The sequence below is a fragment of the Chiloscyllium punctatum genome, chromosome 1 (genome assembly GCF_047496795.1).
Source record: "Chiloscyllium punctatum isolate Juve2018m chromosome 1, sChiPun1.3, whole genome shotgun sequence".
Taxonomy (NCBI): domain Eukaryota; kingdom Metazoa; phylum Chordata; class Chondrichthyes; order Orectolobiformes; family Hemiscylliidae; genus Chiloscyllium; species Chiloscyllium punctatum.
The window spans coordinates 137,457,953-137,467,992 of NC_092739.1; the positions used below are offsets into that span (position 1 = coordinate 137,457,953).

General features: G+C 40.3%; 1 protein-coding gene across 1 annotated transcript in view; it reads left to right on the plus strand.

The window, feature by feature from the left end:
- pstpip2 (proline-serine-threonine phosphatase interacting protein 2) overlaps positions 1–4,132 on the plus strand; it is a 130,125-nt gene extending 125,993 nt beyond the window's left edge. The window contains exon 15 of the mRNA XM_072575144.1: positions 697–4,132. The gene's annotated coding sequence lies outside the window, so the exon portion shown is untranslated. The remainder of the gene's footprint in view (positions 1–696) is intronic.
- Positions 4,133–10,040: the final 5,908 nt, after the last annotated feature.

Below are 10,040 nucleotides of genomic sequence, written 5' to 3' on the forward strand. Positions count from 1 at the left end.
CTTGTTGTTGAGTAGGAGGCATCAGTCCCTCGTTACCTTTGTAGAGACAAGAAATCACAGTCCAGTCTGTATTGACTTACTTCTCACTCAAACGTTTTGAAGTGCTATTGTGTGAAATTCCCTTGTCAGCCACACATGTAATGTTCTGTGGAACGCTCTTCAGCTAGTCACTTAATTTGCATCAGCATCCATTTTCAGCTGTAACAGCCCTCTTTTTTAAAAAAAAACACTTTAGAATTACAAGTTAAAAATGTTCACAGTACTTTGGGGGTTCTTACTCGTGGTCATGCCAGTTTCAATAAGGTCCGCTCTCATTCTTCTAAACTCCAGACCTTAAAGGCCCAATTTATTCCACCTCTCATCATAGGACAATCTATTAGCTCAGGACACAGTTGAATGAATTTCAAACAGAGAAAGAGACCAGTCACTCCAACCAGTCTATAATGTTGTTCATAATGCACACAAGACTCTCCTGAATTTACTGCATCTCTTATCAGTATTGCCTTTTTTCACTTCATCCCTTGTGTTTTTATTCTTCGAATTCGGTTAACTTCCAGTATCACCACAGGCAAATCTATCAACTAGTTAAAACTCAGAAATTTGCAGATTATTCCTCCTAGAATCAAATTAAACTTAGATTACTGGTGTAACATTATGAGTTATTGATGAAACACCCTAACCTCTTGTTTTCTACAGATTGGAGCTCAAGTCTTGGCAGCAAAAACGCCATTGGAAACTCTGCAACATTGGGATAGTGGATATTTTATTCACTGAGGGAATGGAAGGTCATTTGAAGACAGTGGTTTATGTGTCAACCTCATGGATTTTAACTGTTGCTGCCAGAATTTATATATTTACATTTCTACATTTCTCAGTTACAATATCACATCAATGATATCAAATTCTGATGAGATGCTAATCAGTACTTGGATGGAGTTCAGATTTGAATATTAAATTCAACCCTTCACCATGACTCACCTTAAGGCTAAGTGTATAAAGACCTGTTTGCTTGAGGCTAAGCTCATTAAGTTTGAATAACTGAAGTATGTAAACAAGAGGGAGCTAACCACGTCTCCAATTTGTGATGCTGGTGGGTCTCCAGTGGAATAGGGGTAATGGTATCAAAACTGATCTCCTCCTTTGTGGGTTAAGAAGAGGAACTTCAGCCATAGTTGCCCATCAACTGTTGAATAGTCTTGCCAAGATTTGCTGCCAGTTTTGTTTATTCAGACCGCCCATGGAACCACACAAATGGTGAGGAAAGAGGCAAGCTAAAAGAAGAATAAAAATTAAAAAGATGCTATTCTCTACTTTATGAATGCTGGAACTGACTGTGGCTAAATTCCTTTTTATGACAAAAAAACAATATTACATAATCCCAGTCTATCCATGTCCAAATAGATGCATTAATAACAGTAATAACAATCTGGGTAGTCCCATTAATAGTCAGCCAAGGTTATTTAGAGGCAACCATCAATTTACAAAACAGTAATTAAAATGTTCATACTGCAGGTGTTCTCAATGAACCGAGTGTGGTCAATTCCATTGGTCAGTTGTGTGATTTAAGCTGTAAGGTCTGCCTGGATTTTTTATACTCAGTTCCATTGGTGTCAACTAATTTCATCTTGGAGGGTGTTTGGGGAAGATACATTATGATGTTTCATATTCCTCCTTTCACTCACCAGATAGCACCCTGAATGGGAACTTAATTTTCATCTCTCTGTCGGTGTCACTTTACAACTGCCAGCTATGAGAGTGATCACAGAGAGACCCTTCCTATTTTTAAGGAAGCTAAGGGGATTGATGAGGTATTTGGGAATCGTAGTTATGATCCCTCATCTGTTCATTTCACAATCCTTCACTCTAGGTAAAGAGATGCTTGCCTTGTTTAATCTGATCCCAGGTGTCATTCATTTCCATCTTGCATTCCAGTAACTCCCAATGCAAAATATTTGTCTACTTTCAATGGGTAAAAGCAAGTCTAATGAATGTTGGAGATTATTCAATGGCTTGGCATTGCAGTTTTTGACCCTGATGTATTTATATGTCAGGTGAAATTGTGTGCAATATAACATTTCCCATGTAGATAATTGTTTATATTTCACATTCTTATTGTTATGTTATTGATAATTTGATAAAGAGTAGCTGTTTTTATGTTTTGGATGGCTGGAACAATCACTAATTTTTTGCAGCAAAATAACTTTTCAACAATTTGAAAATCTGTAAATGCCTACCTGTATAACATTATGCTGCAATGGAGACTCTCTCCATTGCAGGGTGAGATATTTTTTACCCCATTGCAGGTAAGCCAGTTTAAAATAAAAATGAGGTGAATTCTGAGATCAGTGGTAGGAATTCTGGGCACTTGGTGATTTGGAGTCACAAAATGGTGGCCGAGCAGAAGGAGGCCATGTGGCTTGTCATGTCTGTGCCAACTTTCATGGGAACAATTCAGTTAGAGTGACTATCTGTCTTCTCCCCATGGTCTTACACATTTATCCTTTCAAAATAACAATCCAGTTTTCTCTGGAATGAACCTGTTTCCACCGCATGACAGCGAATTCCACACTGAAGAAGCTTCAAGAATTAAGGCCAGTGCCTCTGCAATTTCCACTTGCACTTGTCTCGGCATGTTGGATGCAGCCCATTTGGTCCTGGTGTTTTATCGTCTTTAAGAAACAGGAGAGGGTGTAAACCATTTGGCCCCCTCAAGCCTGACTGTTGTTCAACAAGATTATGACTGATTTGCCCCAGGCTTCAACTCTTCTTTTGTACCAGCTTAGCACAGCTGTCAGTGCCTTGATATTTCAAAATAAGAACCAACATTTTCAACTCTGTTGTGAAACTCTGCTTCAGTGTTTTCAATGTCAAGACTCTCTCTTGTTCATTTTAATAGTATCTGAAAGAATAAACCCCCCCTCACTTTCTGAGTAGAAATACCATCCAATACCTCCTTAGTCAAGTAGGAGGCTGAAAAAACACAGCTAACCAGGCAGCATCAGGAAGTGGAGAAGTCGGTGTTTCGGGTGTAACCCTTCATCAGGACTGGGAGTTGGTGGAGGGGGAGGTGCAGATAAAGGAGGTGGCGAGGCAGGGTGGTGAAGTGGGAATAGGGGAAGACCGATAGAAGGTTGGTCAATGGCAGGAATGAATCTGGTTGGATAGCAGGGAGGAGGAAGGGCTGGGAAGAGAGGTTATTTGAAATTTAAGAACTCAATGTTGAGTCTTCTGGGCTGTAGGTTGCCCAGGTGGAAGATGAGATGTTGTTCCTCCAATTTGTGCTGTGGTTCATTTTGGCAATGGAGGAGGGCAAGAATGGTCATGTTGGAAATGGAGTGGTTGGGGGAATTGAAATGGGCGGTGACTGGGAGGTCCATTCGGTCTCTGTGGGGCTTGCTGTGTTCTTCCAGCCTCCTGCCTGTCCATTTTGGAATATAGCATCTGCAGTTTTTTGTCTATATCCAATAACTTCTTGTCATCAATTTTAAACCCTTCAAGACTCTGAATTATCATGACCTGAGTAGCATCTTACCCTGAGTAGTTGTAGCTGCAAATTATTCATTTTTTTAGCCATGACCCCTTATTCCTCCTATTACCATCCTTTACAATTTGTATGACTATGGAAGACTTTTAGGTATCTTTTCATACTCTCTCTTTTTAAACCCCATAAGCTTCTTTATTTCCTGTCTGAATTTTGCAACTTGAGTCTGGTTCTCAGTTGAACTGTACACCTAACAGCCATCATAAGTACACTTTTTTTTCATGTTAATCTGTCTCTTTTGTCATTCAAAGACCTCTGGATTTGTTTGCTGTGTTTTTGCAGTTTGTGGGAATAAACAATGGCTTAGGCCCAACTGGTCTCCTCTTTAAAGACAGACCAGTTTTGCCTGCCAACCTTTCAGTTCAATTCTTTTGGGCCTGATCTGTTTTCACTCCATTGAAGTTGGTTTCCCCCAGTTAAATATTATTAATCAGAACTGTTCCTTTACACCTTTCTCACAGCCAATAACCACAACTGTAACCTTATGATACTTGATCACTGTCCCTGAAATGTTCTCCTCCTAACACGTGATCCACTTAAACCAGTACAAATTGAATTCTTATAGCATTACAGTACACTAGAACCCCCCCCCCCCAAAAAAAAACTTTAACTTTGCTTTCTCTTCACAGATGCTGCCAGACCTTTGGAGTTTCTCCAGCAATGTTGTTGTTTCAGGAACATGTACATGGCATATTTATAAATAGTTTAGAGCCAGACTTTTGAAAGCTGCAAGTTTTTCTTTGGTATTGTCAAAGATCTTACTAAATGGCACAGGAAACACACATAGAACTTTGTAACTTTTATAAGTAGATAACAAGAGGTTATGCAGAGCATCATTATTTTGATAACCTAGTTTTTTTATTTTTTGAAGTTACCTCCTGATTATTTTGCCCATAAATGATTTTAAATTTATTGATTCCAATTTTAGAACTTGGTGGGAATTTTGGATAATTGAATCCATTGCCATAAATATTAGAAAAGCGCAGCAGGTCAGACAGCATCCAAGGAGCAGGAGAATCGACGTTTCAGGCATAAGCCCTTCTTCAGGAAGGGCTTATGCCCGAAACGTCGATTCTCCTGCTCCTCGGATGCTGTCTGACCTGCTGCGCTTTTCCAGCAACACATTTTCAGCTCTGATCTCCAGCATCTGCAGTCCTCACTTTCTCCCCATAAATAGTAGACCACTACAAAGTCCAAAATGGATAGGATGGAAAAATAGCTGGTTGTGTTCCAGCCTCTTCCTTAACAAGGCTGCTGTAGCTTGCTTCTCCAGTGTGTAAATTGAATGATGCACCACCAAAGTCCTAAGTTTAAACTCTTTATCTGTGGTTGTCTTGTAGCTTGGGCAACCAGGTAGGTTTGGAACAATTAACCTCAGCTAAAATTGGGCCCTTGAAGACAGAAACAGGGGAATATATTACAGGGAACAAAGAAATGGCAGAAGATTTTAATTGAATTGTTACTTCAGATCTATGTTCACTGGGGAAGACACAAGCAATCTCCCTGAGGTAACAGTGGCTGAAGGACCTGCACTTAAGGGAGTTTATATTTGCCAGGAAATGGTGTTGGAGAGACTGTTAGGTCTGAAGGCTGTTAAGTCCCCGGGGCCTGATGGTCTACATCCCAGAGTACTGAAGGAGGTGGCTCGAGAAATTGTGGATGCGTTGGTGATTATTTTCCAGAGTTCGATAGATTCAGGATCAGTTCCTGCAGATTGGAGGGTGGCTAATGTTGTACCACTTTTTAAGAAAGGTGGGAGAGAGAAAACAGGAAATTCTAGACCAGTTAGTCTGACCTCAGTGGTGGGAAAGATGCTGGAGTCTATTATAAAGGATGAAATTAGGACACATCTGGATAGTAGTAACAGGATAGGTCAGAGTCAGCATGGATTTATGAAGGAGAAATCATGCTTGACTAATCTTCTGCAATTTTTTGAGGATGTAACTGTGAAGATGGACGAGAGAGATCCAGTAGATGTAATGTACCTGGACTTTCAGAAAGCTTTTGATAAAGTCCCACATAGGAGGTTAGTGAGCAAAATTAGGGCACATGGTATTGGGGGCAAAGACTAACTTGGATTGAAAGTTGGTTGGCTGATAGGAAACAAAGAGTAGTGATAAATGGCTCCATTTTGGAATGGCAGGCAGTGACCAGTGGGGTACCGCAGGGATCAATGCTGGGACCGCAGCTTTTTACAATATATGTTAATGATATAGAAGATGGTATTAATAATAACATTAGCAAATTTGCTGATGATACTAAGCTGGGTGGCAGGGTGAAATGTGAGGAGGATGTTAGGAGATTACAGGGTGACCTGGACAGGTTAGGTGAGTGGTCAGATGCATGGCAGATGCAGTTTAATGTGGATAAATGTATGGTTATCCATTTTGGTGGCAAGAACAGGAAGGCAGATTACTACCTAAGTGGAATCAATTTAGGTAAAGGGGCAGTACAAAGAGATCTGGGTGTTCTTGCACCCCAGCCAATGAAGGTAAGCATGCAGGTACTGCAGGTAGTAAAGAAGGCTAATAGCATGCTTCATCACAACAGGGATTGAGTATAGAAGCAAAGAGGTTCTTCTGCAGCTGTACAGAGCCCTGGTGAGACCACACCTGGAGTACTGTGTGTAGTTCTGGTCTCCAAATTTGAGGAAAGACATTCTGGCTATTGAGGGAGTGCAGAGCAGGTTCACGAGGTCAATTCCTGGAATGGCAGGACTACCTTACATTGAAAGACTGGAGCGACTGGGCTTGTATACCCTTGAGTTTAGAAGACTGAGAGGGGATCTGATTGAGACATATAAGATTATTAAAGGATTGGACACTCTGGAGGCAGGAAACATGTTTCCGCTGATGGGTGAGTGCCGAACCAGAGGACACAGCTAAAATACGGAGTAGACCATTTAGGACAGAGATGAGGAGAAACTTCTTCACCCAGAGTGGTGGCTGTGTGGAATACTATGCCCCAGAGGGCAGTGGAGGCCCAGTCTCTGGATTCATTTAAGAAAGAGTTGGATAGAGCTCTCAAGGATAGTGGAATCGAGGGTTATGGAGATAAGGCAGGAACAGGATACTGATTAAGGATGATCAGCTATGATCATAATGAATGGTGGTGCAGGCTCGAAGGGCAGAATGGCCTCTTCCTGCACCTATTGTCAGTACCATTTGGCTCAGCAAACATAAATTGGGCACAATTCCTCACAATCGAGTGACTGCTTTGAGAAATGCATAAGTTTCACTGAGTTTGGTCCCCAGCTTATCAAACTGTGATGCTCTCCAAGGTTAAAGTGCCTTATCATCTGTGTGATCGTAACTCACATTTAAATATTGACCATTGTTAATCCACACACCAGGCAAGAAGTGGACACTTTCATGAATGTAGAGATAATATTGATGAGGTTTAGGGGATATCTTTTTAAAAAAAAAAGTTTGAATGGACTGGCTCATGTTAAATGCAGGAGTTCTGTTACCATCAGACTAAATAACTTGATTAATAGAATCTAATAGCACTGAAGGAGGCCACGTGTTTTATTATGCTGGTCAACTTTTTGAAAGAGTTATCCATTAGTTTCAGGCTCTTGTTATTTCCCTTGAGCTTTGCAAATGTATTGCAAGCAGCTGAAGAAAGTTGTTTACCACCACGTTCTCAAGGACAAGGGATTGGCAGTAAATGGGTAGCAACACTGATGTCCCATGAATGAATAAGAAAAGGTTTCACTTTCAAGGTTAGATTCAAGTCCCTTCTATGCAAGCCAATATTGAATATACTTCAAGTATTCATTTGGACGGTAATTTGGAAGATCTTAATAATGTGCTGTACAAAAAGGTTCTCTTTATCCCACATCAATTCTTGACCCTCCTACCACTGGGAACAGTTTCTCCCGATCTACCAATAGAGTCCACAATTTTAAACTGCTCTGTACAGTTTCATCAACTGTTCTTCATCCCTAAAGCCATTCTAGCAAATCCCTTACTTATGACAAAGGATAGGAAGCAAAGATTGTTAAATCATGATTCAACTGAGAGGTGGAGTAGGTTTGATTGAATAATATCAGTAATTGGGAATTCATTCTAAGGAATTACTACTCAGGAAAAAATATTGTTCATCCCAGCCAATCTATGTTTGAGCATTTATTGTGATTAGCTAGTCCAGATAAGATAGTACCAATGCACATAATCCCATTTTATATTGCTCTACCAGTGTCAGGCTGGTTATCACATAACAACACGAATCCATTATTGAAGCTCTGGAACTATCAAATTTTTATCACAATGCAGGAGAGATTCCAAAGCATTGACAACATGTTTTTAAAAAAAGCAAAGCTTAAACCATGAATTAGTAATTTTTCTAAATTAAGGGAAGATTTGCATATTTACTTTACTACCTCAGCACAGCCCATAATGCTTTCAAAATATGTTGCATTGTGATCTCTGTTGTAATGTATGGCTTCTGTCAGCCAATGTGTGCACAGATTCTTCCCCCCCAAAAAAAATCACTGAATTAAATGACCAGACATTTCTGATACTGATGTTAGTCAAGGAGTTCTGAGCTATCACCAAAACATGGTTGAGGCAAAGGCAGAACTGGCAACTCAACATAGGATCTTTAGGCAAGACAGAGGAGGGTGTAAAAAATGGTGGTGGTGTAGCACTATTAAGGAGTCAATTACTGCAATAAGACAAGACGATATGTTGAAAGGGTTCTCAAACAAGTCTTTGTGGACAGAATTTAGGAATGTTACGGGGGCAGCTACTTTAGTGGGAGTGTATAACAGGTCCCCAAAGAATCAGTGGAAAATAGAGGAGCAAATATGCAGAAAGTTCACAGGGGTGTGTAAGTGTAATATTGGGTAATATAGTAATATACTAGGGGATTTCAACTTTTCCAACATAAATTGGGATATTTATAGAATTAAGAGTGTAGAGGGGGTGGATTTCTTGAAATGTATCCAGGAGAGTTTTTTTGCATCAATACCTAGAAGGGCTAACAAGGGATCTGGTTCTCGGCAAAGAAGCTGGGCAAGTATTCAGTGTGGCAGTGGTGGAACATTTTAGTGTTTGAATCATAACGTGTGATGTTCCCAATTTGTTCTGGATAAAGAAAAGAATGGTGTGAAAAGCTGTCTTTGGATTGGGTGGGGTGGGGTGGGGGGCAGGGAGGCAGAATTTATTAAAATAAACCAGGATCTAGGTCGGGTTGAATGGGAACAGCTCCTTGTGGGTAAGTCTACAGTGGAGCAGTTGGGGCATTCAAAAAAGGAGCTGGGAGAGTTCAGGTACAACATCTACCTTTTAGTGGAAAATGCAGGAACAAGTAGTTCAGGGAACCCAGGATGTCTAGGACAATTCAGGACTGGATGAAGAAGAAAAGGACTTTTAGCAAATCCAGAGAGAGCAAATACAGCTGTGGCCCTAGGGAAATACAGGAAGTGCAGGAGGAAACTTAAGAAATTAGAAGAGTAGAAAGAGGGCATGAAAAAAAGACTTGCAAACAGGATTAGGGAGAATCTTAAGATAGTTTATAAATATATTAAAGGGAAGAGGTTAACCAGGGAGAGAGTAGAGCCCATTAGAGACCAAGGGGGCAACCTGTGTGTGAAGCCACAGGATATTGGAAGAGTAGTAAATGAATACTTCTCTTCGGTCTTCACTCTAGGAGGAGAGAATGTAGGGACTGAATTCAGGAAAATGGACTGTGAGGAACTTGCGTAGCTTGACGTAAGAAATGGGAAAGTATTGAAGGCTCTGTTGACCTTTAAAAAAAAAAGACAAATCCCCTGGCCCAGGTGAACTGCACCTTAGGCTGCTGTGGGAGTCAAGGCAGGACTTTGTAGGGAAACTAACACTAATTTTTAATTCCTCCCTGGCCACAGGGGAAGTGCCAGAGGACCAAGGATAGTTATTATGGTTCAATTTTCAAGAAGGCTGGTAGAGATGAACCAAGAAAGTACAGGCCAGTGAATCTCAAGCCAGTGGTATGGAAATTACTAAAGAAAATTCTGAAGGAGTGCATTAGTGTTACGACACGTGTAAACCCTCCTGCTTAATTTAAACCAGCAACGCATAAAATATTGATCCTGTGCAGTAATTGGTGAAAATTTGAGGTGCCAAAAACTAACAACTTTATTTCTTAAAGTAGAACAGAGAATAATTAATTAACTATTTACAACTCCTTTCTCTAACCTATATTTTACCTTCCCTTTCTATAATACTAGTCCGATAAAACCCCTGATTAAGATTTACCAAAAGTTCAAATTTCAAAACTAGCCAGCTGTTGAATTTTCTCATGATATCTTCCTCTATCGTCATCTTCTTAGGGATTTCTGTTCCACAGGTCACTGATTGATAAAGGTACCTTTAAGAGAGCTATTCTCCAGGCAGTCTGCATGTGTTGGTGGTATGGCAATTCTCCCTCAACTGTTCAATTTTTTTTCCGGTCTTATACCCACAAAGCATCAGATTGTGTTATTGGCTTTTAAAATTGTCAATATACTAAATTC